Source organism: Salmo salar, unplaced genomic scaffold, assembly GCF_965601325.2.
Source record: "Salmo salar unplaced genomic scaffold, fSalSal1 ptg000432l, whole genome shotgun sequence".
Taxonomy (NCBI): domain Eukaryota; kingdom Metazoa; phylum Chordata; class Actinopteri; order Salmoniformes; family Salmonidae; genus Salmo; species Salmo salar.
In genome coordinates, this window is record NW_027675387.1 from 1,911,763 (window position 1) to 1,939,556 (window position 27,794).

A 27,794-nucleotide genomic window follows, 5' to 3' on the forward strand; every position below is an offset into this window, starting at 1 on the left:
GATATATATCTTATATCGATATTCAGCCTAAATATATCACACACAGGAATACACACTCTGAGCCTGCACTTGCATGTTTTGCTCACCTCATTCTTAAAAAAAAAAACTAGGTTTGAGTTGTGGTATCCACTCAGATTAAAGGTGGGTTCATCTGCTCTGTTCCCCAAGTGTGGTCTCCCTGAGATCCCAAGTTAGAGGGATCCCTGGTGCACCATTTACCCAGGTCATCAGAAGACAGGTCATTTACCCAGGTCGTCAGGTCATTTACCCAGGTCATCAGGAGTCAGGTCATTTACCCAGGTCGTCAGGAGCCAGGTCATTTACCCAGGTCGTCAGGAGCCAGGTCATTTACCCAGGTCGTCAGGAGACAGGTCATTTACCCAGGTCGTCAGGAGACAGGTCATTTACCCAGGTCGTCAGGAGCCAGGTCATTTACCCAGGTCGTCAGGAGCCAGGTCATTTACCCAGGTCATCAGGAGACAGGTCATTTACCCAGGTCGTCAGGAGCCAGGTCATTTACCCAGGTCATCAGGTCATTTACCCAGGTCATCAGGAGCCAGGTCATTTACCCAGGTCGTCAGGAGCCAGGTCATATACCCAGGTCATCAGGAGCCAGGTCATTTACCCAGGTCGTCAGGAGCCAGGTCATTTACCCAGGTCATCAGGAGTCAGGTCATTTACCCAGGTCGTCAGGTCATTTACCCAGGTCATCAGGAGCCAGGTCATTTACCCAGGTCATCAGGTCATTTACCCAGGTCGTCAGGTCATTTACCCAGGTCGTCAGGAGCCAGGTCATTTACCCAGGTCGTCAGGAGCCAGGTCATTTACCCAGGTCGTCAGGAGACAGGTCATTTACCCAGGTCGTCAGGTCATTTACCCAGGTCATCAGGAGTCAGGTCATTTACCCAGGTCATCAGGTCATTTACCCAGGTCATCAGGAGCCAGGTCATTTACCCAGGTCATCAGGAGCCAGGTCATTTACCCAGGTCATCAGGTCATTTACCCAGGTCATCAGGAGCCAGGTCATTTACCCAGGTCGTCAGGAGCCAGGTCATTTACCCAGGTCGTCAGGAGCCAGGTCATTTACCCAGGTCGTCAGGAGCCAGGTCATTTACCCAGGTCGTCAGGAGCCAGGTCATTTACCCAGGTGGTCAGGAGTCAGGTCATTTACCCAGGTCGTCAGGAGCCAGGTCATTTACCCAGGTCGTCAGGAGCCAGGTCATTTACCCAGGTCGTCATTTACCCAGGTCATTTACCCAGGTCGTCAGGAGTCAGGTCATTTACCCAGGTCGTCAGGAGCCAGGTCATTTACCCAGGTCGTCAGGAGCCAGGTCATTTACCCAGGTCGTCAGGAGCCAGGTCATTTACCCAGGTCATCAGGAGCCAGGTCATTTACCCAGGTCATCAGGAGTCAGGTCATTTACCCAGGTCGTCAGGAGTCAGGTCATTTACCCAGGTCGTCAGGTCATTTACCCAGGTCATCAGGAGCCAGGTCATTTACCCAGGTCATCAGGTCATTTACCCAGGTCGTCAGGAGCCAGGTCATTTACCCAGGTCGTCAGGAGCCAGGTCATTTACCCAGGTCGTCAGGAGTCAGGTCATTTACCCAGGTCATCAGGTCATTTACCCAGGTCGTCAGGAGCCAGGTCATTTACCCAGGTCGTCAGGAGTCAGGTCATTTACCCAGGTCATCAGGTCATTTACCCAGGTCGTCAGGAGCCAAGTGAAGATTCACATCCCCATCGCCAAATGTGGTGGTTAATTTCTTTAAACAACAATTACAGGGTCCTGAAAATATCAGACAAACAGCGGAAAATGATTTGGATATGGCCATGAAGGATATTTTGAACAGAAAAGGATGAATCCCTATCATAAGGTCCAAAAATACACAAACCTCTTTGCAAAGGTATTTGGCCTTGGTAAAACAAGGTGAGAGAGAGACCAACCATTTATCGCTTTCCCTATGGGAAACCTTAAAGGATGACGCGCATAGAGAGAGCCATGCCCCTGTAATGCCTGGACTGGTGATCTTACCAGTTGAAGATCAAATACATGTTGAAGATAATGTCTGCATGACTTGTTGACACATGTTCCAGCATGTAACAGGAAAAATGTTAGATACATTATGAACAAGATAAAAGATTCAAAGGCGGCCGCTACTTGGAATGACAAAGGAGAGTTTATCTTTCAGGGGGATGTTGTCAGGGGTTCACATATGATGGACTTGCTTAAAAGTATCTCTGCATCCCACCAGACTGCTGATGATAAAAGACCTCCTGGGTGGCTTCAGTTTCTTAAAGCCCTGTCAGTCCTCAACATTCCCCTCTCAGGTGTACCAAACTATAAGCTTCACCAACAGATTCAAACTTTAAAACAAAACCCTTCAAAGAGCTACAGCACTCCTAAAGATGTTCTTGCAACCCCTCCCCCTTTTGAAAGGGTTAGTAATAACTCATTTATGGACGAGTCCTCACCCTTGACCTTTTCCTAATCCTGATCTCTCAGGGTGGTTAGACTTTTGAATGACTTCTGAATGACTTTTGATTCAATTCAATGAATTGTATTTTAAAAAAATAATACAATTTAACATTTGTGAAATTCTTTAAACATTTCACGTGAGCATACGCCTTGATTACAGGGTCTTAACCCTCAGCTCCATCTGTCTTCCTTTAACCCTCGTCTCCATCTGTCGTCCTTTAACCCTCGTCTCCATCTGTCTTCCTTTAACCCTCGTCTCCATCTGTCGTCCTTTAACCCTCGTCTCCATCTGTCGTCCTTTAAAACCCTCGTCTCCATCTGTCATCCTTTAACCCTCGTCTCCATCTGTCATCCTTTAACCCTCGTCTCCATCTGTCATCCTTTAACCCTCGTCTCCATCTGTCATCCTTTAACCCCCGTCTCCATCTGTCATCCTTTAACCCTCGTCTCCATCTGTCATCCTTTAACCCTCGTCTCCATCTGTCGTCCTTTAACCCTCGCCTCCATCTATCATCCTTTAACCCCCGTCCTTTAACCCTCGTCTCCATCTGTCATCCTTTAACCCTCGTCTCCATCTGTCATCCTTTAACCCTCGTCTCCATCTGTCATCCTTTAACCCTCGTCTCCATCTGTCGTCCTTTAACCCTCGTCTCCATCTGTCATCCTTTAACCCTCGTCTCCATCTGTCATCCTTTAACCCTCGTCTCCATCTGTCATCCTTTAACCCTCGTCTCCATCTGTCATCCTTTAACCCTCGTCTCCATCTGTCGTCCTTTAACCCTCGTCTCCATCTGTCGTCCTTTAACCCTCGTCTCCATCTGTCTTCCTTTAACCCTCGTCTCCATCTGTCGTCCTTTAACCCCCGTCTCCATCTGTCGTCCTTTAACCCTCGTCTCCATCTGTGGTCCTTTAACCCCCGTCTCCATCTGTCGTCCTTTAAGCCTCGTCTCCATCTGTCGTCCTTTAACCCCCGTCTCCATCTGTCGTCCTTTAACCCTCGTCTCCATCTGTGGTCCTTTAACCCCCGTCTCCATCTGTCGTCCTTTAAGCCTCGTCTCCATCTGTCATCCTTTAACCCTCGTCTCCATCTGTCGTCCTTTAACCCCCGTCTCCATCTGTCGTCCTTTAACCCTCGTCTCCATCTGTGGTCCTTTAACCCCCGTCTCCATCTGTCGTCCTTTAAGCCTCGTCTCCATCTGTCGTCCTTTAACCCCCGTCTCCATCTGTCGTCCTTTAACCCTCGTCTCCATCTGTGGTCCTTTAACCCTCGTCTCCATCTGTCGTCCTTTAAGCCTCGTCTCCATCTGTCATCCTTTAACCCTCGTCTCCATCTGTCGTCCTTTAACCCCCGTCTCCATCTGTCGTCCTTTAACCCTCGTCTCCATCTGTCGTCCTTTAACCCCCGTCTCCATCTGTCGTCCTTTAACCCTCGTCTCCATCTGTGGTCCTTTAACCCCCGTCTCCATCTGTCGTCCTTTAACCCTCGTCTCCATCTGTCGTCCTTTAACCCTCGTCTCCATCTGTCGTCCTTTAAGCCTCGTCTCCATCTGTCGTCCTTTAAGCCTCGTCTCCATCTGTCGTCCTTTAACCCTCGTCTCCATCTGTGGTCCTTTAACCCCCGTCTCCATCTGTCGTCCTTTAAGCCTCGTCTCCATCTGTGGTCCTTTAACCCCCGTCTCCATCTGTCGTCCTTTAAGCCTCGTCTCCATCTGTGGTCCTTTAACCCCCGTCTCCATCTGTCGTCCTTTAAGCCTCGTCTCCATCTGTGGTCCTTTAACCCCCGTCTCCATCTGTCGTCCTTTAAGCCTCGTCTCCATCTGTGGTCCTTTAACCCCCGTCTCCATCTGTCGTCCTTTAAGCCTCGTCTCCATCTGTCGTCCTTTAACCCTCGTCTCCATCTGTGGTCCTTTAACCCTCGTCTCCATCTGTCGTCCTTTAACCCTCGTCTCCATCTGTCGTCCTTTAACCCCCGTCTCCATCTGTCGTCCTTTAACCCTCGTCTCCATCTGTGGTCCTTTAACCCTCGTCTCCATCTGTCGTCCTTTAACCCCCGTCTCCATCTGTCGTCCTTTAAGCCCCGTCTCCATCTGTGGTCCTTTAACCCCCGTCTCCATCTGTCGTCCTTTAAGCCCCGTCTCCATCTGTCATCCTTTAACCCTCGTCTCCATCTGTGGTCCTTTAACCCCCGTCTCCATCTGTCGTCCTTTAAGCCCCGTCTCCATCTGTGGTCCTTTAACCCCCGTCTCCATCTGTCGTCCTTTAACCCCCGTCTCCATCTGTCGTCCTTTAAGCCTCGTCTCCATCTGTGGTCCTTTAACCCTCGTCTCCATCTGTCGTCCTTTAACCCTCGTCTCCATCTGTGGTCCTTTAACCCCCGTCTCCATCTGTCGTCCTTTAAGCCTCGTCTCCATCTGTCATCCTTTAACCCTCGTCTCCATCTGTCGTCCTTTAACCCCCGTCTCCATCTGTCGTCCTTTAACCCTCGTCTCCATCTGTCGTCCTTTAACCCCCGTCTCCATCTGTCGTCCTTTAACCCTCGTCTCCATCTGTGGTCCTTTAACCCCCGTCTCCATCTGTCGTCCTTTAACCCTCGTCTCCATCTGTCGTCCTTTAACCCTCGTCTCCATCTGTCGTCCTTTAAGCCTCGTCTCCATCTGTCGTCCTTTAAGCCTCGTCTCCATCTGTCGTCCTTTAACCCTCGTCTCCATCTGTGGTCCTTTAACCCCCGTCTCCATCTGTCGTCCTTTAAGCCTCGTCTCCATCTGTGGTCCTTTAACCCCCGTCTCCATCTGTCGTCCTTTAAGCCTCGTCTCCATCTGTGGTCCTTTAACCCCCGTCTCCATCTGTCGTCCTTTAAGCCTCGTCTCCATCTGTGGTCCTTTAACCCCCGTCTCCATCTGTCGTCCTTTAAGCCTCGTCTCCATCTGTCGTCCTTTAACCCTCGTCTCCATCTGTGGTCCTTTAACCCTCGTCTCCATCTGTCGTCCTTTAACCCTCGTCTCCATCTGTCGTCCTTTAACCCCCGTCTCCATCTGTCGTCCTTTAACCCTCGTCTCCATCTGTGGTCCTTTAACCCTCGTCTCCATCTGTCGTCCTTTAACCCCCGTCTCCATCTGTCGTCCTTTAAGCCCCGTCTCCATCTGTGGTCCTTTAACCCCCGTCTCCATCTGTCGTCCTTTAAGCCCCGTCTCCATCTGTCATCCTTTAACCCTCGTCTCCATCTGTGGTCCTTTAACCCCCGTCTCCATCTGTCGTCCTTTAAGCCCCGTCTCCATCTGTGGTCCTTTAACCCCCGTCTCCATCTGTCGTCCTTTAACCCCCGTCTCCATCTGTCGTCCTTTAAGCCTCGTCTCCATCTGTGGTCCTTTAACCCTCGTCTCCATCTGTCGTCCTTTAACCCTCGTCTCCATCTGTCGTCCTTTAAGCCCCGTCTCCATCTGTCGTCCTTTAACCCTCGTCTCCATCTGTCGTCCTTTAACCCTCGTCTCCATCTGTGGTCCTTTAACCCTCGTCTCCATCTGTCGTCCTTTAAGCCCCGTCTCCATCTGTCGTCCTTTAAGCCTCGTCTCCATCTGTGGTCCTTTAACCCCCGTCTCCATCTGTCGTCCTTTAAGCCCCGTCTCCATCTGTCGTCCTTTAACCCTCGTCTCCATCTGTGGTCCTTTAACCCTCGTCTCCATCTGTGGTCCTTTAACCCCCGTCTCCATCTGTGGTCCTTTAACCCCCGTCTCCATCTGTGGTCCTTTAACCCCCGTCTCCATCTGTGGTCCTTTAATCCCCGTCTCCATCTGTGGTCCTTTAACCCCCGTCTCCATCTGTGGTCCTTTAACCCCCGTCTCCATCTGTCGTCCTTTAAGCCTTGTCTCCATCTGTCATCCTTTAAGCCCCGTCTCCATCTGTCGTCCTTTAACCCCCGTCTCCATCTGTCGTCCTTTAACCCTCGTCTCCATCTGTGGTCCTTTAACCCTCGTCTCCATCTGTCGTCCTTTAACCCTCGTCTCCATCTGTCGTCCTTTAACCCCCGTCTCCATCTGTCGTCCTTTAACCCTCGTCTCCATCTGTGGTCCTTTAACCCTCGTCTCCATCTGTCGTCCTTTAACCCCCGTCTCCATCTGTCGTCCTTTAAGCCCCGTCTCCATCTGTGGTCCTTTAACCCCCGTCTCCATCTGTCGTCCTTTAAGCCCCGTCTCCATCTGTCATCCTTTAACCCTCGTCTCCATCTGTGGTCCTTTAACCCCCGTCTCCATCTGTCGTCCTTTAAGCCCCGTCTCCATCTGTGGTCCTTTAACCCCCGTCTCCATCTGTCGTCCTTTAACCCCCGTCTCCATCTGTCGTCCTTTAAGCCTCGTCTCCATCTGTGGTCCTTTAACCCTCGTCTCCATCTGTCGTCCTTTAACCCTCGTCTCCATCTGTCGTCCTTTAAGCCCCGTCTCCATCTGTCGTCCTTTAACCCTCGTCTCCATCTGTCGTCCTTTAACCCTCGTCTCCATCTGTGGTCCTTTAACCCTCGTCTCCATCTGTCGTCCTTTAAGCCCCGTCTCCATCTGTCGTCCATTAAGCCTCGTCTCCATCTGTGGTCCTTTAACCCCCGTCTCCATCTGTCGTCCTTTAAGCCCCGTCTCCATCTGTCGTCCTTTAACCCTCGTCTCCATCTGTGGTCCTTTAACCCTCGTCTCCATCTGTGGTCCTTTAACCCCCGTCTCCATCTGTGGTCCTTTAACCCCCGTCTCCATCTGTGGTCCTTTAACCCCCGTCTCCATCTGTGGTCCTTTAACCCCCGTCTCCATCTGTGGTCCTTTAACCCCCGTCTCCATCTGTGGTCCTTTAACCCCCGTCTCCATCTGTCGTCCTTTAAGCCTTGTCTCCATCTGTCATCCTTTAAGCCCCGTCTCCATCTGTCATCCTTTAACCCCCGTCTCCATCTGTGGTCCTTTAACCCTCGTCTCCATCTGTCGTCCTTTAACCCTCGTCTCCATCTGTGTTCCTTTAACCCTCGTCTCCATCTGTCGTCCTTTAACCCTCGTCTCCATCTGTGGTCCTTTAACCCCCGTCTCCATCTGTCGTCCTTTAAGCCCCGTCTCCATCTGTCGTCCTTTAACCCTCGTCTCCATCTGTGGTCCTTTAACCCTCGTCTCCATCTGTCGTCCTTTAACCCTCGTCTCCATCTGTGGTCCTTTAACCCTTGTCTCCATCTGTCGTCCTTTAACCCTCGTCTCCATCTGTCGTCCTTTAACCCTCTTCTCCATCTGTGGTCCTTTAACCCTCGTCTCCATCTGTCGTCCTTTAAGCCTCGTCTCCATCTGTCATCCTTTAACCCTCGTCTCCATCTGTGGTCCTTTAACCCCCGTCTCCATCTGTCGTCCTTTAAGCCTCGTCTCCATCTGTGGTCCTTTAACCCCCGTCTCCATCTGTCGTCCTTTAAGCCTCGTCTCCATCTGTGGTCCTTTAACCCCCGTCTCCATATGTCGTCCTTTAACCCCCGTCTCCATCTGTGGTCCTTTAAGCCCCGTCTCCATCTGTCGTCCTTTAACCCCCGTCTCCATCTGTCGTCCTTTAACCCTCGTCTCCATCTGTCATCCTTTATCCCTCGTCTCCATCTGTGGTCCTTTAACCCTCGTCTCCATCTGTCATCCTTTAACCCTCGTCTCCATCTGTCGTCCTTTAAGCCCCGTCTCCATCTGTCGTCCTTTAAGCCTCGTCTCCATCTGTCGTCCTTTAACCCTCGTCTCCATCTGTCGTCCTTTACCCCTCGTCTCCATCTGTCGTCCTTTAACCCTCGTCTCCATCTGTCGTCCTTTAACCCTCGTCTCCATCTGTCGTCCTTTAACCCTCGTCTCCATCTGTCGTCCTTTAACCCCCGTCTCCATCTGTCGTCCTTTAAGCCTCGTCTCCATCTGTGGTCCTTTAACCCTCGTCTCCATCTGTCGTCCTTTAACACTCGTCTCCATCTGTGGTCCTTTAACCCCCGTCTCCATCTGTCGTCCTTTAAGCCTCGTCTCCATCTGTGGTCCTTTAACCCCCGTCTCCATCTGTCGTCCTTTAAGCCCCGTCTCCATCTGTGGTCCTTTAACCCTCGTCTCCATCTGTCGTCCTTTAACCCCCGTCTCCATCTGTCGTCCTTTAACCCTCGTCTCCATCTGTCATCCTTTATCCCTCGTCTCCATCTGTGGTCCTTTAACCCTCGTCTCCATCTGTCATCCTTTAACCCTCGTCTCCATCTGTCGTCCTTTAAGCCCCGTCTCCATCTGTCGTCCTTTAAGCCTCGTCTCCATCTGTCGTCCTTTAACCCTCGTCTCCATCTGTCGTCCTTTAACCCTCGTCTCCATCTGTCGTCCTTTAACCCTCGTCTCCATCTGTCGTCCTTTAACCCTCGTCTCCATCTGTCGTCCTTTAACCCTCGTCTCCATCTGTCGTCCTTTAACCCTCGTCTCCATCTGTCGTCCTTTAAGCCTCGTCTCCATCTGTGGTCCTTTAACCCTCGTCTCCATCTGTCGTCCTTTAACACTCGTCTCCATCTGTGGTCCTTTAACCCCCGTCTCCATCTGTCGTCCTTTAAGCCTCGTCTCCATCTGTGGTCCTTTAACCCCCGTCTCCATCTGTCGTCCTTTAAGCCCCGTCTCCATCTGTGGTCCTTTAACCCTCGTCTCCATCTGTCGTCCTTTAACCCCCGTCTCCATCTGTCGTCCTTTAAGCCTCGTCTCCATCTGTCGTCCTTTAAGCCTCGTCTCCATCTGTTCTCCTTTAAGCCCCGTCTCCATCTGTTCTCCTTTAAGCCCCGTCTCCATCTGTTCTCCTTTAAGCCCCGTCTCCATCTGTGGTCCTTTAACCCTCGTCTCCATCTGTCGTCCTTTAACCCTCGTCTCCATCTGTGGTCCTTTAAGCCTCGTCTCCATCTGTGGTCCTTTAACCCTCGTCTCCATCTGTGGTCCTTTAACCCCCGTCTCCATCTGTTCTCCTTTAAGCCCCGTCTCCATCTGTCGTCCTTTAAGCCCCGTCTCCATCTGTGGTCCTTTAAGCCCCGTCTCCATCTGTCGTCCTTTAAGCCTCGTCTCCATCTGTCATCCTTTAACCCTCGTCTCCATCTGTCGTCCTTTAACCCCCGTCTCCATCTGTCGTCCTTTAAGCCTATCCTATGACACCTACAGTATTCACCTCTAACACAGACCTTGTTTTTTTCCTAGTGCTCTTTAGAAACCTGAATAGCAACTACATCCAAGCAATAATGTGTTCTGCTGGACAAAACCTTTTGTTATCTGTTTATTTCATTACATCATCAACATTCCTAGTGGTCTAGGGAAAGTAATAATACTTTTATTCAGTTCTAACTGCAAATTCTAATAGACAGTGGTCTGATGTTCGAGGCTCACAAACAAAGTGAGAGAGGACCCACTCAAGGCTGACTTCACTATCAATCTGAAGCATGACGTAAGCTTCATATCCAAACGCCTTATAGCTATGAGTTTGATGCTTCTAATGGAATTGTGTATAAAGAGTCATTTAAATTATTTGTTTTTAACGTTTTGAAATATCTGCTACTGTCATGACGGTATGGAGAAAAGCAGATGTTTTTATTTCATTTGTGTCTCTGACACTGCACTTTCTTCAACTTGTACTTCTCTGCTGTCCCCTGTCCTTTCCTGCTCTTGTTGACCAGTGAGCCTACAGTATACGCTAACCTCGCCTTAAGCGTAGTAGGTGCAAATAAAGTGAAGTATAATTTTAATATAAGCTGGTGTCACAAATGAATTTCCTCCGACAATTGCCCAATAGAAGCAGCTTCCTCCTCATATCTCCCTCCTCCTAAAGCCCTACTGGCTGTCACATTGTTGTGTGAGGGACTCTCCGTCCCTGTGACTCCGCCTTTTCATTCTTTTCTGCCTTTTAATCTCAGAGCATCTTCAGTCCTTCATTCAGGGGAGAAATAGAATAACACTCTCTCTCTCCCTCTCTCTCTCTCTCTGTGGACACATTCCCTGTCACATTTCTTAGCCTCATGGATTTAGCCTCAGATATGAAAGACAGGGAATGGTAACACTTTACAATAAGGTTACATTAGTTAACCTGAATAAATAAATCATTCATTTAATATCTACTAAGTATTTATTCATTGTGTGTGTTTACTAAGCCATAAATGCATTAATACATTATTTGAAAAAGCTGATAATTCATGTTAGTTAATAGTTATATAACTTTAATTTCCTGCATCTAAACCATTCAGAAACAAATGGTCTGTTAGGAAGAGAGTTACTCATTCATAATTAACAGCATGATAAGGTTTTATCATGTATTATTTTTAGTGATGCAGGTTCATGTCATTGAGAGATTGTCTTTATTCTAGTTTAAAAACAACTTACCATTGACTAACTGATGCCATGACAACTTGAAAAGCAATAGCAAATGAAGAAAACAATCTGTTCAGAGTATGTCATTTATCTTTAATTTGAAAAGCAGGATCATCAACATCACACAGTTTCATCACAAGTTTACCTAATGTTAGTTAACCTGAAAGGTTAGCCTACCTAAACAGTAGCTAGCTAACAGCAGATCATGACTTAGTATAAAAGTCTGCACTGAACTTCAAAGGCAGTTTTTTCAGTAGCTACATGTTTGCTGTTTGCTGTCTCTTGTAAATTCCTCTGTCATTATTTCTAACTGTTAGATATGGCTCGTTAGCTAATCATTAGATAGGTGGAAAGCTTTTTTTGTGAATACATGTTTTATTTGTCATGTTGGTGAGCTGCAGTGAGTGACAGATCTTGGTGTCATTTCCTAGCCTACAATCTTCTGCAACAGAGCGATGCAAACTTCCACTCACAGGGCATGTCGTACCAGAGCTTCTCACTTGCAGCGTTCATCTGCAGACAGTCCTCTCCTTCTCCAGCGTTATTGGGCTCACCAGTGTTCCAGTTAGTGTAGTCAAATCTGGACCCATCTGACCACATCCATAAGCCCTCCTTGACTGCATCAAAACCTCCAACCCAGGTGTCAGGTATGCCATTGGTATCCTTTGTCAGTGCTTGCATGAACTGGTACTCTAAAAGGTTATGCACGGATGCTAGGTTTCCACCAAGTGCCAAACAGTTTTGCTCCGAATCTGCCCATGACTGCTGAATGCTGACAAACTTGAAACAGCGTGATCCATATGTGTCCCAGTCTGAAGGACATGAACTTTCCTTTGTCCCCTCCTGCACTGCTGCTACCTGAGCCTCAACAGGAGCAGTCTGTTCCTCCTCAGTCTTCAGTAAGGGTTCTAAACCAAGGAGCTGGGTCAGGTTTGTGTCGCCCAGTGCAATGGCAGCACTCAGAAGCAGAAGGATGGCCAACTTCTCCATGGTAATATTTTCCTGTCAGAGAAGGAATCACAGGTGGTAGTCTGTAGGTTCTGTTCAGCTTGAGAAAGAGGAACGCTTTTATACGTGTAGCTCATCAAGCCACAAGGACGAAGTACCAAAAAACATGTTTACTCTGAATCTAGATCCTATTGGGAAATGTAGCCTCATCCTTCTGCCAAATATAGAGTACATTACAGAAACCTTCTGACATCTTTAGTCAGGTGATGCACCTAGTTCCACTACTTACACACACAGCCCTATACCAGCCCACAAACTATAACCATGCATGTGGTGTGATCCTATTTGAAACCATTCAAAAGCCAAGAACACACAAACACAAATAAATAAATACTTGTGGCTCACCAAGCCACAAGGACAATGTACAAAAAACATGCTGACACTGATTCCAAAATTACCCCCCAAAAAAACATGTTGACACCGATTCCACATCCTAATAGGAAATGTTTCGTAATCCTTGTGGCAAATATACACTGAGTGTACAAAACATTAAGGTCACCTGCTCTTTCCATGACCTAGACTGACCAGGTGAATCCAGGTGAAAGCTGTGATCCCTTATTGATGTCACTTGTTAAATCCACTTCAATCAGTGTAGATTAATGAGAGGAGACAGGTTCAATGATTTTGGAGCCTTGAGACAACTGAGAGATGGATTGTGTGTGTTGCCATTCAGAGGGGGAGACAATAGATTTAAGGGCCTTGAGACAACTGAGAGATGGATTGTGTGTGTTGCCATTCAGAGGGGAGACAATAGATTTAAAGAATTATAGATTTACATCTCTTGAACGCAATCAACTTGCCAGATTTGAAAATAACCTTACTGGGAAATCACACTTTGCAATAATCTGAGCACTGCGCCCAGAAAAATACGCGTTGGGATACAGACTAGACGTCATGTTGGGGAGATCTAAAATCGAAAATCCTATGTAAATAATCCATTACCTTTGATTCTCTTCATCAGATGTCACTTCCAGGTATCACAGGTCCATAACGAATGTAGTTTTGTTCAAAAAAGCTCATCATTTATGTCCAAAAATCTCCGTCTTGTTAGCACATGATCTAAGCCAGCCGGACTTCTCATCATGAACGAGGGGAAAAAATATATTTACGTTCGTTCAAACATGTCAAACGTTGTATAGCATAAATCATTAGGGCCTTTTTTAACCAGAACATGAATAATATTCAAGGTGGACGAATGCATACTCTTTTATAACGTATTGGAACGAGGGTACCCAACATGAACTCGCGCGCCAGGTGTCTAATGGGCCATCATCGTTCCATGGCTCTTGTTCGGTCAGATCTCCCTCCAGAAGACTCAAAACACTTTGTAAAGGCTGGTGACATCTAGTGGAAGCAATAGGAAGTGCCAAAATATTCCTCAGCCCCTGTGTTTTTCAATGGGATAGGTTTAAAGGTAATACAACACATCAGGTATCCACTTCCTGTCAGAAAATGTCTCAGGGTTTTGCCTGCCAAATGAGTTCTGTTATACTCACAAACACCATTCAAACAGTTTTAGAAACTTTAGAGTGTTTTCTATCCATATATAATAAGTATATGCATATTCTAGTTACTGGGTAGGATTAGTAACCAGATTAAATCGGGTACATTTTTTTTATCCAGCCGTGCAAATACTGCCCCCTAGCCCTAACAGGTTAACCAGAACATGAATAATATTCAAGGTGGACGAATGCATTCTCTTTTATAACGTATTGGAACGAGGGTACCCAACATGAACTCGCGCGCCAGGTGTCTAATGGGCCATCATCGTTCCATGGCTCTTGTTCGGTCAGATCTCCCTCCAGAAGACTCAAAACACTTTGTAAAGGCTGGTGACATCTAGTGGAAGCAATAGGAAGTGCCAAAATATTCCTCAGCCCCTGTGTTTTTCAATGGCATAGGTTTAAAGATAATACAACACATCAGGTATCCACTTCCTGTCAGAAAATGTCTCAGGGTTTTGCCTGCCAAATGAGTTATGTTATACTCACAGACACCATTCAAACAGTTTTAGAAACTTTAGAGTGTTTTCTATCCATATATAATAAGTATATGCATATTCTAGTTACTGGGTAGGATTAGTAACCAGATTAAATCGGGTACATTTTTTTTATCCAGCCGTGCAAATACTGCCCCCTAGCCCTAACAGGTTAACCAGAACATGAATAATATTCAAGGTGGACGAATGCATTCTCTTTTATAACGTATTGGAACGAGGGTACCCAACATGAACTCGCGCGCCAGGTGTCTAATGGGCCATCATCGTTCCATGGCTCTTGTTCGGTCAGATCTCCCTCCAGAAGACTCAAAACACTTTGTAAAGGCTGGTGACATCTAGTGGAAGCAATAGGAAGTGCCAAAATATTCCTCAGCCCCTGTGTTTTTCAATGGCATAGGTTTAAAGGTAATACAACACATCAGGTATCCACTTCCTGTCAGAAAATGTCTCAGGGTTTTGCCTGCCAAATGAGTTCTGTTATACTCACAGACACCATTCAAACAGTTTTGGAAACTTTAGGGTGTTTTCTATCCATATATAATACGTATATGCATATTCTAGTTACTGGGTAGGAGTAGTAACCAGATTAAATCGGGTACGTTTTTTATCCGGCCGTGTAAATACTGCCCCCTAGCCCTAACAGGTTAATGTCATCGTATAAATTGTAGCCTTACTGTTGTACTTTTGAATGTTCTAATAAAAAAAAAGTCAAATAAAATCAAATATTTTGGAAGTTTGAAAGACGTGCCCCAACCCTCCCTGGGAGTTCCACTGAATCTTTTCAACGGCCAATAAGGTTTGAGTATTAAGTTAATCAGTTAGACCAGGAAGTCTGATAAGACAGACTGAGTGGGAGCGAAGCTCACCTTGACTAAAGGTTCTTTGAAAACGTCTGTGTCAAGCAACATGGACGCAGTGTTGCAGTGAGACTAGGTCAATGTGCTGATACACAAACAAGTCAAACAACATTGACATTGCATGCATAGGGTGGCAGGTAGCCTAGCGGTTAAGAGCGGTTCGAATCCCCGAGCCGACTAGGTGAAAAACCATGCCGGTGTGCCCTTAAGCAAGGCACTTAACCGTAATTTCTCCTGTAAGTCACTCTGAATAAGAGTGTCTGCTAAATGACTAAAATCATTTAAAAAATATATATATAAACATCCAATCCTGTCATACACTGAGTGGACAAAACATTATGAACACCTCTTTCCATGACAGACTGACCAAGTGAAAGCTTCGATCCCTTATTGATGTCACTTGTTAATAAATCCACTTCAATCAGTGTAGATGAAGAAGGGGAGGAGACAGGTAAAACAAAATGCTTGAGACAATTGAGACATGGATTGTGTGTGTGTGTGTCATTCAGAGTGTGAATGGGCAAGATCGAAATACACTACAAAAGTATGTGGACACGTGCTCATCGAACATCTCATTCCAAAATCATGGGCATTGACATGGAGTTGGTCCCCCACTTTGCTCCTAGATGTTGGTACATTGCTACGGGGGGACTTGGTTCCATTCAGCCACAAGAGCATTAGTGAGGTCGGGTCACTGATGTTGGGGCGATTAGGTCCTGGCTCGCAGTCGGCTTTCAGATTCATCCCGAAGGTGTTCAATGGGGTTGAGGTCAGGGCTCTGTGCAGACCAGTCAACTTCTTCCACATCGATCTCTGCCGTTGTTGCTCCTAGACGTTTCCACTTCACAATAACAGCACTTACAGTTGATCGGTGGGGGGGGGGGGGGGGGGGGTACCTCTAGCAGGGCAGAAATTTCGTGAAATGACTTGTTGGAAATGTGGCATCCTATGACAGTGCCACGTTGAAAATCACTGAGCTCTTCAGTAAGGCCTTTCTACTGCCTATGTTTGTCTATGGAGATTGCATGGCTGTGTGCTCAATTTTATAGACCTGTCAGCAACAGGTGTCTGAAATTGCTGAATCCACAAATTTGAAGGGGTGTTCACATACTATTTGTATATATAGTGTATTTAAGTTCCTTTGAACGGGGTTATGGTAATAGGTGCCAGGCGCACTGATTTGTGTCAAGAACTGCAACGCTGCTGGGTTTTTTCACACTCAACAGTTTCCAGTGTGTATCAAGACTGGTCCACCACCCAAAGGACATCCAGTCAACCTGCCACAACTGTGGGGAAGCATTGGAGTCAACATGGGCGCAGCATCCCTATGGATCGCTTTCCACACCTTGTAGTGTCCATGACCCAACGAATTGAGACTGTTCTGAGTGCAAAAGGAGGAGCGGGGGTAACTCAATATTAGGAAGGTATTGTTAATTTTTTGTACACTAAGTAGAAACAGAATTAGTATAATACAGTCAAGAAGACAGGGATGTGAATGATCTAGCTACTGCCTGTCTTATTTATCGGTGGACCGTTTCTTCTTCTCTCAGTTCTGGTGTGCCGTGCGAACCCCGGAGGGACTCGTGACCCCACTACCTCCCCCAAAATACAGCCTCATCGGCACCCTCTCCAACTCGCCAGACTTTGCTGAGCACTTCCAGTGCCCCACTGGCTCCCTTATGAACTGGGGTCACCGCTGCGTGTCGTGGTAGGGCCTGGCAGACCCACTGGCTCCCTTATGAACTGGGGTCACCGCTGCGTGTCATGGTAGGGCCTGGCAGACCCACTGGCTCCCTTATGAACTGGGGTCAACGCTGCGTGTCGTGGTAGGGCCTGGCAGACCCACTGGCTCCCTTATGAACTGGGGTCACCGCTGCGTGTCGTGGTAGGGCCTGGCAGACCCACTGGCTCCCTTATGAACTGGGGTCACTGCTGCGTGTCGTGGTAGGGCCTGGCAGACCCACTGGAGGGCGCTGCCTGCCTGTGGAGGCTGCATGGAGAACCAAGAGGAGGAGGAGGAGGAGGAAGAGAACCTCCAACTAATCATCTAATGTATTTTTTCATCTAGTAATCTTTTCTTTGTACATGACGCTGGATTACTTGTGGTTTGTGAGTAGAGCAGGACAGATCCCAGGTGAGCAAGAGGGAATCGTGTGGAGAGAAACGTTGCTGTCTGTTGATGTGTGTGTAATTCCAGTGTTAGGGGATGGTATATTTCCTCATCGTCCAAACACCGTCACATCCCCCCACCCTACTCACCCGTGGGGCACAAAGGCACGTTTTATTTATTGTTTGCTGGACTTGGTAGGGGGCCGTCGCAGTCCTCACTGTGTACCCTGTTTACAATTCAATTCAGAACCTCTAATGACTGAGGGCTCTCACTGAAAGCACTGTAACCTCACAGGAAGTGCTCATCTGCCTCTGTGACCTCGCAGGAAGTGCAAAAAACTTGGCTGTGACCTCACAAGTAGTGCAGAAACTTCACTGTGATTGAACATTGCAGGGTTTTTTTCTGGATCAAAACGGGGCTAAGGGTGGTGGGTGGGACAGGGGGGCGTGGTAGGGCGCGGCATTTGGCGCAGTCGGCACAGCTGAATTTATAAAGGCTGCCATATTTGTGTTTTTTTTTATCGCCATTTTTAAGACAATTTCCATGCAAATTTGCATGGAGCCAAGATGCATTTTTGCAGTTTTAAAGTTAATTTCCTGCAATTCTATGCATTTTGCCATGGCAAGTGCTGTGTTATTTTGCTCAAACTTAAAAACAATATCAATACTGTTAAATTCATTCTTTTTGGAATTTCACAAATATTATATTACTAAAACATACATGCTTGTAGGTCCATTGTCTTTTTTACATACTTTATTATAAATAAAATTACAGTTTGGACTTAAGCGTCCCAAAAATAATTTTAGGCAGCCCCCCCAAGGGTTTCTGTGGCAGAAAAATCCCTGCGTTGTATAAGGCTGTATATTTAGTTACAATTCTATTTCCCAAATGACTTACAGAGCCACATAAGTCATCCACAAGAGAGCACCACTGCTTCCGTACTGCATTCCCTATATAGTAAACACATAGTACTATGTGGCTCTGGTAAATAGTAGTGACCTATGGGGTGTCAAAGGGTATCATTTGAGATGGAGCCATATAGACGAATCTCTCCTTTTCTTTCTCCGTTGCTTCACAGGAAGTTGTCGTGGAAATTCTAACCAGAAAGGAGGAGAGAGACAGTAGATTCCTCGAAACAACTATTTAAAATAAAATAAGATTTGCATGAAAGGGAGCTGGTTAATAATAATCGCACAACAGGTGCAACAGTCAAAAGCCCAACAAACAAGAGTTGGGTCTCAGCCTTTATAGGAAAATACAACCTCTTTTGTCTCTATGGGAGTTTAGCAGGTGTGTGAGATCATGGTGGGGGCAGAGCGTACAAACAAGTGATAATGCCAGTTTTCTTACTTCTTTCTGCTGATAGAATTGTCGCTGCTGCTCAAGCTAGCCTCTGTTGTCTTCATATCTCCACACAGCTGTACCCTTGAAAGATAGGGAAAGAACAGGATGGACCAAAAAACTGGTCACTCTCAGACGGCCCTTTTGTCTTTGGCCACGTGACTAAGTTACTCAGAAACAAGAGAGGGAAAACACTGGCTTCTTCTTACATGAGAGAAACAGACAGTGGAAATGTTTAGATTTAAGGTTTATATAAATGATGTGCATAATAGAGTTTGTAATTTTACCACTATATTCCACAGTTTTGAGACTAATCTCAACCTAATACAAAATTACAAGTAAGCATGTGAGTAATAATTCATAGTCAATAATGCCATAATCTAAGCAAAACCTAAAGCATTGGGGGGATTTTTCTTACACTAGTACATTATCTGTGTAAATGGCTTCTGTTGAGCCACTGAGTGTTTTACCTTCACATGGTGCAAAACAGGGAATCATTAAACAATGAAAACAGTTCTACAGAAGTACACTCTTCATCTGTACAAAGAGGACAATCATCACGCCGATGCATCAATCTCCGTGTTCTTAAACAATGAAACAGTTATACAGAAGTACACTCTTCATATGTACAAAGAGGACAATCATCACGCCGCTGCATCCATCTCTGTCTTCTTAAACAACGGGGCAGCTATTATTACCTGGACTCCCATCCTGAGCCATTGGCTTGAGCTGGAGCGGCTGTTATTTAAGTCCCACCGTGGGACTATGCTGGTGTTGTATACTTCAGTTGTATTGTTATATAGCTGTAGCTCAGTTAGCTGTAGCTCAGTTGGTAGAGCATGGTGTTTGCAACGCCAGGGTTGTGGGTTCGATTCCCACGGGGGGCCAGCACAGAAAAAAATAAAAAATGTATGAAATGTATGCATTCACTACTGTAAGTCGCTCTGGATAAGAGCGTCTGCTAAATGACTAAAATGTAAAATGTAAATGTTGTTGTCACTTCTCTAAGGGCCCAGACAACAGCTAACAATGAAAAGACTGACCACGAAAGCAAAAGAAATGATGCATAGAGTCCGGTCCTGGTCCTCCTATGGCCACTGGGGTCACATTATTTGAAGATAATAAACATATAAACATATTCAAAGATGACAAAAAATGTAATGTGATACAATTTTGTATCACTTATTTTCAATTTAAATCCGTATAATAAAATGATAGCAATACCAATGCTAAACATACAGTCTTGGAACTGTACGTTGACAATGGTTAAGGTAAAATTCAATTACAGTTAATAAAATAATATAGAAAATATTTACACAAGAAGCAACCTATTATCACACAGTCAAACTCTCATTTCATTTAGTAAGTTGACCTGCCGTTCTCACTGTTAAACATCACAGTGTTCAATACAACGGCTCTTTAATTCAAAGGAAAAAATTACTATAAATAGACATCCTAAAGAATACATTTCAATACATTTCTTTAAAAAACAAAACAATAAAATAATATACTGTATTTTGGATATTTCATTTAGTGATTACCTGACTCAGTTACAATGCAGCAATGCAGGTGTAGAAGCACGGTGGCTAGGAAAAACTCCCTAGAAAGGCCAAAACCTAGGAAGAAACCTAGAGAAGAACCAGGCTATGAGGGGTGGTCAGTCCTCTGCTGGCTGTGCCGGGTGGAGATTATAACAGAACATGGCCAAGATGTTCAAATGTTCATAAATGACCAGCAGGGTCAAATAATAATAATCATAGTAGTTGTCGAGGGTGCAACAAGTCAGCACCTCAGGAGTAAATGTCAGTTGGCTTTTCATAGCCGATCATTCAGAGTATCTCTACCGCTTCTGCTGTCTCTAGAGAGTTGAAATCAGCAGGTCTGGGACAGGTCGCACGTCCGGTGAACAGGTCAGGGTTCCATAGCCGCAGGCAGAACAGTTGAAACTGGAGCAGCAGCACGGCCAGGTGGACTGGGGACAGCAAGGAGTCATCAGGCCAGGTAGTCCTGAGGCATTGTCCTAGGGCTCAGGTCCTCCGAGAGAGAGAAAGAAAGAGAGAAAGAGAGAATTAGAGAGAGCATACTTAAATTCACACAGGACACCGGATAAGACAGGAGAAATACTCCAGATATAACAGACTGACACTAGCCCCCCGACACATAAACTACTGCAGCACAAATACTGGAGGCTGAGACAGGAGGGGTCAGGAGACACTGTGGCCCCATCCGATGATACCCCCGGACAGGGCCAAACAGGCAGTATATAACTCCACCCACTTTGCCAAAGCACAGCCCCCACACCACTAGAGGGATATCTTCACCCACCAACTTACCATCCTGAGACAAGGCCAAGTATAGCCCACAAAGATCTCCTCCACGGCACAACCCAAGGGGGGCGCCAACCCAGACAGGAAGACCACGTCAGTGACTCAACCCACTCAAGTGACGCACCCCTCCTACGGACTGCATGGAAGAAAACCAGTAAGCCAGTGACTCAGCCCCTGTAATAGGGATAGAGGCAGAGAATCCCAGTGGAGAGAGGGGAACCGGCCAGGCAGAGACAGCAAGGGCGGTTCGTTGCTCCAGAGCCTTTCCGTTCACCTTCACACTCCTGGGCCAGACTACACTCAATCATAGGACCTACTGAAGAGATGAGTCTTCAGTAAAGACTTAAAGGTTGAGACCGAGTCTGCATCTCTCACATGGGTAGGCAGACCATTCCATAAAAATGGAGCTCTATAGGAGAAAGCCCTGCTTCCAGCTGTTTGCTTAGAAATTCTAGGGACAATTAGGAGGCCTGCGTCTTGTGACCATAGCGTACGTGTAGGTATGTAGGGAAGGACCAAATCGGAAAGATAGGTAGGAGCAAGCCCATGTAATGCTTTGTAGGTTAGCAGTAAAACATTGAAATCAGCACTTGCCTTAACAGGAAGCCAGTGTAGGGAGGCTAGCACTGGAGTAATATGATAAAAATGTTGGGTTTAGTCAGGATTCTAGCAGCCGTATTCAGCACTAACTGAAGTTTATTTAGTGCTTTATCCGGGTAGCCGGAAAGTAGAGCATTGCAGTAGTCCAACCTAGAAGTAACAAAAGCATGGATAAATTTTTCTGCATCATTTTTGGACAGAACATTTCTGATTTTTGCAATGTTACATAAATGGAAAGAAGCTGTCCTTGAAACAGTCTTGATATGTTCGTCAAAAGAGAGATCAGGGTCCAGAGTAACGCCGAGGTCCTTCACAGTTTTATTTGAGACGACTGTACAACCATCAAGATTAATTGTCAGATTCAACAGAAGATCTCTTTGTTTCTTGGGACCTAGAACAAGCATCTCTGTTTTGTCCGAGTTTAAAAGTAGAAAGTTTGCAGCCATCCACTTCCTTATGTCTGAAACGCAGGCTTCCAGCGAGGACAATTTTGGGGCTTCACCATGTTTCATCGAAATGTACAGCTGTGTGTCATCCGCATAGTAGTGAAAGTTAACATTATGTTTTCGAATGACATCCCCAAGAGGTAAAATATATAGTTAAAACAATAATGGTCCTGAAACGGAACCTTGAGGAACACCGAAATGTACAGTTGATTTGTCAGAGGACAAACCATCCACAGAGACAAACTGATATCTTTCCGACAGATAAGATCTAAACCAGGCCGGAACTTGTCCGTGTAGACCAATTTGGGTTTCCAATCTCTCCAAAAGAATGTGGTGATCAATGGTATCAAAAGCAGCACTAAGGTCTAGGAGCACGAGGACTGATGCAGAGCCTCGGTCTGACGCCATTAAAAGGTCATTTACCACCTTCACAGGTGCAGTCTCAGTGCTATGATGGGGTCTAAAACCAGACTGAAGCATTTCGTATACATTGTTTGTCTTCAGGAAGGCAGTGAGTTGCTGCACAACAGCTTTTTCAAAAAAATTTGAGAGGAATGGGAGATTCGATATAGGCCGATAGTCTTTTATATTTTCTGGGTCAAGGTTTGGCTTTTTCAAGAGAGGCTTTATTACTTTATTACAAGATAAAGCAAAGCAGTGCAACAGAAACAACAACACAGAGTTACACATGGAATAAACAAGCGTACAGTCAATAACACAATAGAAAAAAGGAAAGTCTATATACAGTGTGTGCAAATGGCATGAGGAGGTAAGGCAATAAATAGGCCATAGTAGCAGAGTAATTACAATTTAGCAGCTTAACACTGGAGGGATAGATGAGCAGATGATGATGAGCAGATGAAGGTGAGTAAGTAGTGATACTGGTGTGCAAAAGAGCAAGAAAGTAAATAAAACAATATGGGGATGAGGTAGGTAGATTGGCTGGGCTATTTACAGATGGACTATGTACAGCTGCAGCGATCGGTAAGCTGCTCAGATAGCTGATGTTTAAAGTTAGTGAGGGAAATGTAAGTCTCCAGCTTCAGCGATTTTTGCAATTCGTTCCAGTCACTGGCAGCAGAGAACTGCAAGGAAAGGCGGCCAAAGGAGGTGTTGGCTTTGGGGATGACCAGTGAGATGTACCTGCTGATATACCTGCATGTGAATATTAAAGTCACCAAAAATTTGAATATTATCTGCTATGACTACAAGATCCGATAGGAATTCAGGGAACTCAGTGAGGAACACTGCATATGGCCCAGGAGGCCTGTAAACAGTAGCTATTAAAAGTGAGTGAGTAGGCTGCATAGATTTCATGACTAGAAGCTCAAAAGACGAAAACGTTGTTTTTTGTTTTTTTGTAAATTGAAATTTGCTATCGTAAATGTTAGCAACACCTCCGCCTTTGCGGGATGCGCGGGGGATATGGTCACTAATGTAACCAGGAGGTGAGGCCTCATTAACACAGTAAATTCATCAGGCTTAAGCCATGTTTCAGTCAGGCCAATCACATCAAGATTATGATCAGTGATTAGTTCATTGACTATAACTGCCTTGGAAGTGAGGAATCTAACATTAAGTAGTCCTATTTTGAAATGTGAGGTATCCCAATCTCTTTCAGTAATGGCATGGATGGAGGAGGTCTTTATACTAGTGAGATTGCTAAGGCGAACACCGCCATGTTTAATTTTGCCCAACCTAGGTCGGGGCACAGACACGGTCTCAATGGGGATAGCTGAGCTGACTACACTGACTGTGCTGGTGGCAGACTCCACTAAGCTGGCAGGCTGGCTAACAGCCTGCTGCCTGGCCTGCACCCTATCTCATTGTGGAGCTAGAGGAGTTAGAGCCCTGTCTATGTTCGTCTAGAGCCCTGTCTATGCCCTTTCTAAATCATTCTCTCTACTATTATTCTGACATTTCACATTCTTAAAATAAAGTGGTGATCCTAGCTGACCTAAGACAGGGCATTTTTACTAGGATTAAATGTCAGGAATTGTTAAAAACTTAGTTTAAATTTATTTGGCTAAGGTGTATGTAGTAAACTTCCAACTTCTACTGCTAATCTTTCACATTTGAATTCTTTCTTGGGGGCCCGGCCGGGTTTAAATGCTTTTTTCAATTTCATTCATTTGTATTTATACATCTGTATTTATTAATTGTAGTTTTTGCTGCTTAAAGGTTTTTGTTGTTGCCTAGACAACCTTATTTTCATGTTGATTCTTCGTATTCGGTGGGAGGAGCTGCACCTCAATATTAGGAAGTTGTTCTTAATGTTTAGTACACACCAGAAACTGTTGAGCGTGAAAACCCAGCAGCGTTGCAGTTCTTGACACGAACAGGTGCATCTGGCACCTATCATACCCCGTTCAAAGGCACTTAAATCTATTGTCTTCACCCTCTGAATGACACACACACAATCCATCTCTCAGTTGTCTCAAGGCTCCAAAATAATTTTTTAACCTGTCTCCTCCCATTTATATACACTGATTAAAGTGGATTCACCTGGTCAGTCTAGGTCATGGAAAGAGCAGGTGACCTTAATGTTTTGTACACTCAGTGTATATTTGCCACAAGGATTAGGATACATTTCCCAATAGGATGTGGAATTAGTGTCAACATGTTTTTTTGGTACATTGGAATCAGTGTAAATATATGTTTTTGTACTTCGTCCTTGTGGCTTGGTGACCTGCACGTATAAAAGTGTTCCTCTATCTCAAGCTGAACAGAACCTACAGACTACCACCTGTGATTCCTTCTCTGACAGGAAAAGATTACCATGGAGAAGTTGGCCATCCTTCTGCTTCTGAGTGCTGCCATTGCACTGGGCGATGCCAACCTGACCCTGCTCCTTGGTTTAGAACCCTTACTGAAGACTGAGGTGGAACAGACTCCTCCTGTTGAGGCTCAGGTAGCAGCAGTGCAGGAGGGGACAAAGGAAAGTTCATGTCCCTCAGACTGGCACCCATATGGATCACGCTGTTTAAAGTTTGTCAGCATTCAGCAGTCATGGGCAGATTCGGAGCAAAACTGTTTGGCACTTGGTGGAAACCTAGCATCTGTGCGTAACCTTTTAGAGTACCAGTTCATGCAAGCACTGACAAAGGACACCAATGGCCACCTACCTGACACCTGGGTTGGAGGTTTTGATGCAGTCAAGGAGGGCTTATGGATGTGGTCAGATGGGTCCAGATTTGACTACACTCACTGGAACACTGGTGAGCCCAATAACGCTGGAGAAGGAGAGGACTGTCTGCAGATGAACGCTGCAAGTGAGAAGCTCTGGTTTGATGTGCCCTGTGAGTGGAAGTTTGTATCTATCTGTTCCAGAAGAATGTAGGCTAGGAAATGACCCAGCCACTTCAACTCCCACCTCCAGGGGTCAACAGTCTACACTTCAATACTCAAACCAAGATCTGTCACTCACTGCAGCTCACCAACATGACAAATAAAACATGTATTCACAAAAAAGCTATCCACCTATCTAATGATTAGCCAACGAGCCATATCTAACAGTTAGAAATAATGACAGAGGAATTTACAAGAGACAGCAAACAGCAAACATGTAGCTACTGAAAAAACAGCCTTTGAAGTTCAGTGCAGACTTTTATACTAAGTCATGATCTGCTGTTAGCTAGCTACTGTTTAGGTAGGCTAACCTTTCAGGTTAACTAACATTAGGTAAACTTGTGATGAAACTGTATGATGTTGATGATCCTGCTTTTCAAATTAAAGATAAATTACATACTCTGAACAGATTGTTTTCTTCATTTGCTATTGCTTTTCAAGTTGTCATGGCATCAGTTAGTCAATGGTAAGTTATTTTTAAACTAGAATAAAGACAATCTCTAAATGACATGAACCTGCATCACTAAAAATAATACATGATAAAACCTTATCATGCTGTTAATTATGAATGAGTAACTCTCTTCCTAACAGACCATTTGTTTCTGAATGGTTTAGATGCAGGAAATTAAAGTTATATCACTATTAACTAACATGAATTATCAGCTTTATTTAATAATGTATTAATGCATTTTTTTATGGCTTAGTAAACATGCATACAATGAATAAATACTTAGTAGATATTAAATGAATGATTTATTTATTCAGGTTAACTAATGCATTAACTAATGTAACCTTATTGTAAAGTGTTGCCATTCACTGTCTTTCATATCTGAGGCTAATCCATGAGGCTGAGAAATGTGACAGGGAATGTGTCCACAGAGAGAGAGAGAGAGAGAGAGAGAGAGAGAGAGAGAGAGAGAAGAGAGAGAGAGAGAGAGAGAGAGAGTGTTATTCTATTTCTCCCCTGAATGAAGGACTGAAGAAGCTCTGAGATTAAAAAGCAGAAAAGAATGAAAAGGCGGAGTCACAGGGACAGAGAGTTCCTCACACAACAACGTGACAGCCAGTAGGGCTTTAGGAGGAGGGTGTTACGCGGAGCAAACACAGGGGAACCCAAGAGCGGACTCAGATGCAGAAGCAGGGATGAATGTTTATTGTACACAGAGAGATATGGAGTGCAGAACCGGGATAGCTCAGATGAGTTGCAGAGAAACCCGAAGTGTAGAGTGAGGTTGTAGTTGACTGAGTTGAGCAGGGTAAACAGGTCCTGAGGGGAATCCAAGGTGGTGGTGGTGAGTGAAGTCCAAAGCAAGGTGTTTGGGTGGTGAGATGTGGTACAGGAGACAGGAGCCAGAGCGGTACTGCAACGAGAGGACAAAACAGTGTAAGGCAGGAAAACAGTGTAAGGCAGGGAAACAAGCACAGCAGGGCAACAGGATCTTGAGAACTGACAAAAGGCTAGGCTAGCTAGAATAACAACTGACTGAGCAGAGATTACAGTCTGGCAGAGTGGAGGTGGCAGGAATGAGTATATGTAGAGGTCTTGATTATGGGATGATTTGCAGCTGATAGGGATCTGTTCTGACTCCAGCACACCTGTCTCCAACCATACACAGAGAGAGAGAGAGAGAGAGAGAGAGAGAGAGAGAGAGAGAGAGAGAGAGAGAGAGAGAGAGAGAGAGAGAGAGAGAGAGAGAGAGAGAGAGTATACAGGGGGAGAACTGCAGGTTAGGATGACACCGGATGAATACCAGAGGGCATAGTGGGAGCAGATGTGACATGGGTATCCTTATGTACATATAGCCCCACCGACTGTATAAGGGCCCCTTCTGATTACTAGATTAACCTCTATGGGACCGGCGGGACGAATTCGTCCCACCTACGTAACAGCCACTGCCATCCTGTGGCGCGATTTTCAAAATCTTCAAAATCATATTACTTCAATTTCTCAAACATATGACTATTTTACAGCCATTTAAAGATAAGACTCTCGTTAATCTAACCACACTGTCCGATTTCAAAAAGGCTTTACAACGAAAGCAAAACATTAGATTATGTCAGCAGAGTACCAAGCCAGAAATAATCAGACACCCATTTTTCAAGCCAGCATATAATGTCACCAAAACCCAGAAGACAGCTAAATGCAGCACTCACCTTTGATGATCTTCATCAGATGACAACCCTAGGACATTATGTTATACAATACATGCATGTTTTGTTCAATCAAGTTCATATTTATATCAAAAACCAGCTTTTTACATTAGCATGTGACGTTCAGAACTAGCATACCCCCCGCAAACTTACGGGGAATTCGCTAACATTTTACTAAATTACTCACGATAAACGTTCACAAAAAGCATAACAATTATTTTAAGAATTATAGATACAGACCTCCTCTATGCACTCGATATGTCCGATTTTAAAATAGCTTTTTGGTGAAAGCACATTTTGCAATATTCTCAGTAGATAGCCCAGGCATCACGGGCTCGCTATTTAGACACCCGGCAAGTTTAGCACTCACCATAATCATATTTACTATTATAAAAATGTCATTACCTTTTGTTGTCTTCGTCAGAATGCACACCCAGGACGTCTACTTCAATAACAAATGTTGGTTTGGTCCAAAATAATCCATCGTTATATCCGAATAGCGGCGTTTTGTTCGTGCGTTCCAGACACTATCCGAAATAGTAAAGAAGTGTCGCGCGCTTGGCGCAATTCCTGACAATAAAATTCAAAGTATTCCATTGCCGTACGTCGAAGCATGGCAACCACTGTTTAAAATCAATTTTTACGTCATTTTTCTCGTAGAAAAGCGATAAAATTCCGACAGGGAATCTCCTTTTCGGCAAACAGAGGAAAAAATCCCAAAGGCGGGGGCGGTCGGGGTCACGCGCATAAGCTAGTGTCTCTTGATGGGCCACTTGAGAAAGGCGAT

At 45.5% G+C, this 27,794-nt stretch overlaps 1 protein-coding gene and 2 pseudogenes across 2 annotated transcripts in view; 2 read left to right on the plus strand and 1 right to left on the minus strand.

Moving 5' to 3' along the window:
- LOC145876087 (cell adhesion molecule CEACAM6) overlaps positions 1-27,794 on the plus strand; it is a 222,577-nt gene that overhangs the window by 135,161 nt on the left and 59,622 nt on the right. The gene's annotated exons all lie outside the window — the stretch shown is intronic.
- On the minus strand, positions 11,246-12,229 carry LOC145876096 (ladderlectin pseudogene; annotated as a pseudogene).
- LOC106574392 (ladderlectin pseudogene) lies at positions 24,221-25,262 on the plus strand (annotated as a pseudogene). Its single transcript, XR_014391403.1, has one exon. The product of XR_014391403.1 is annotated as a ladderlectin pseudogene (transcript).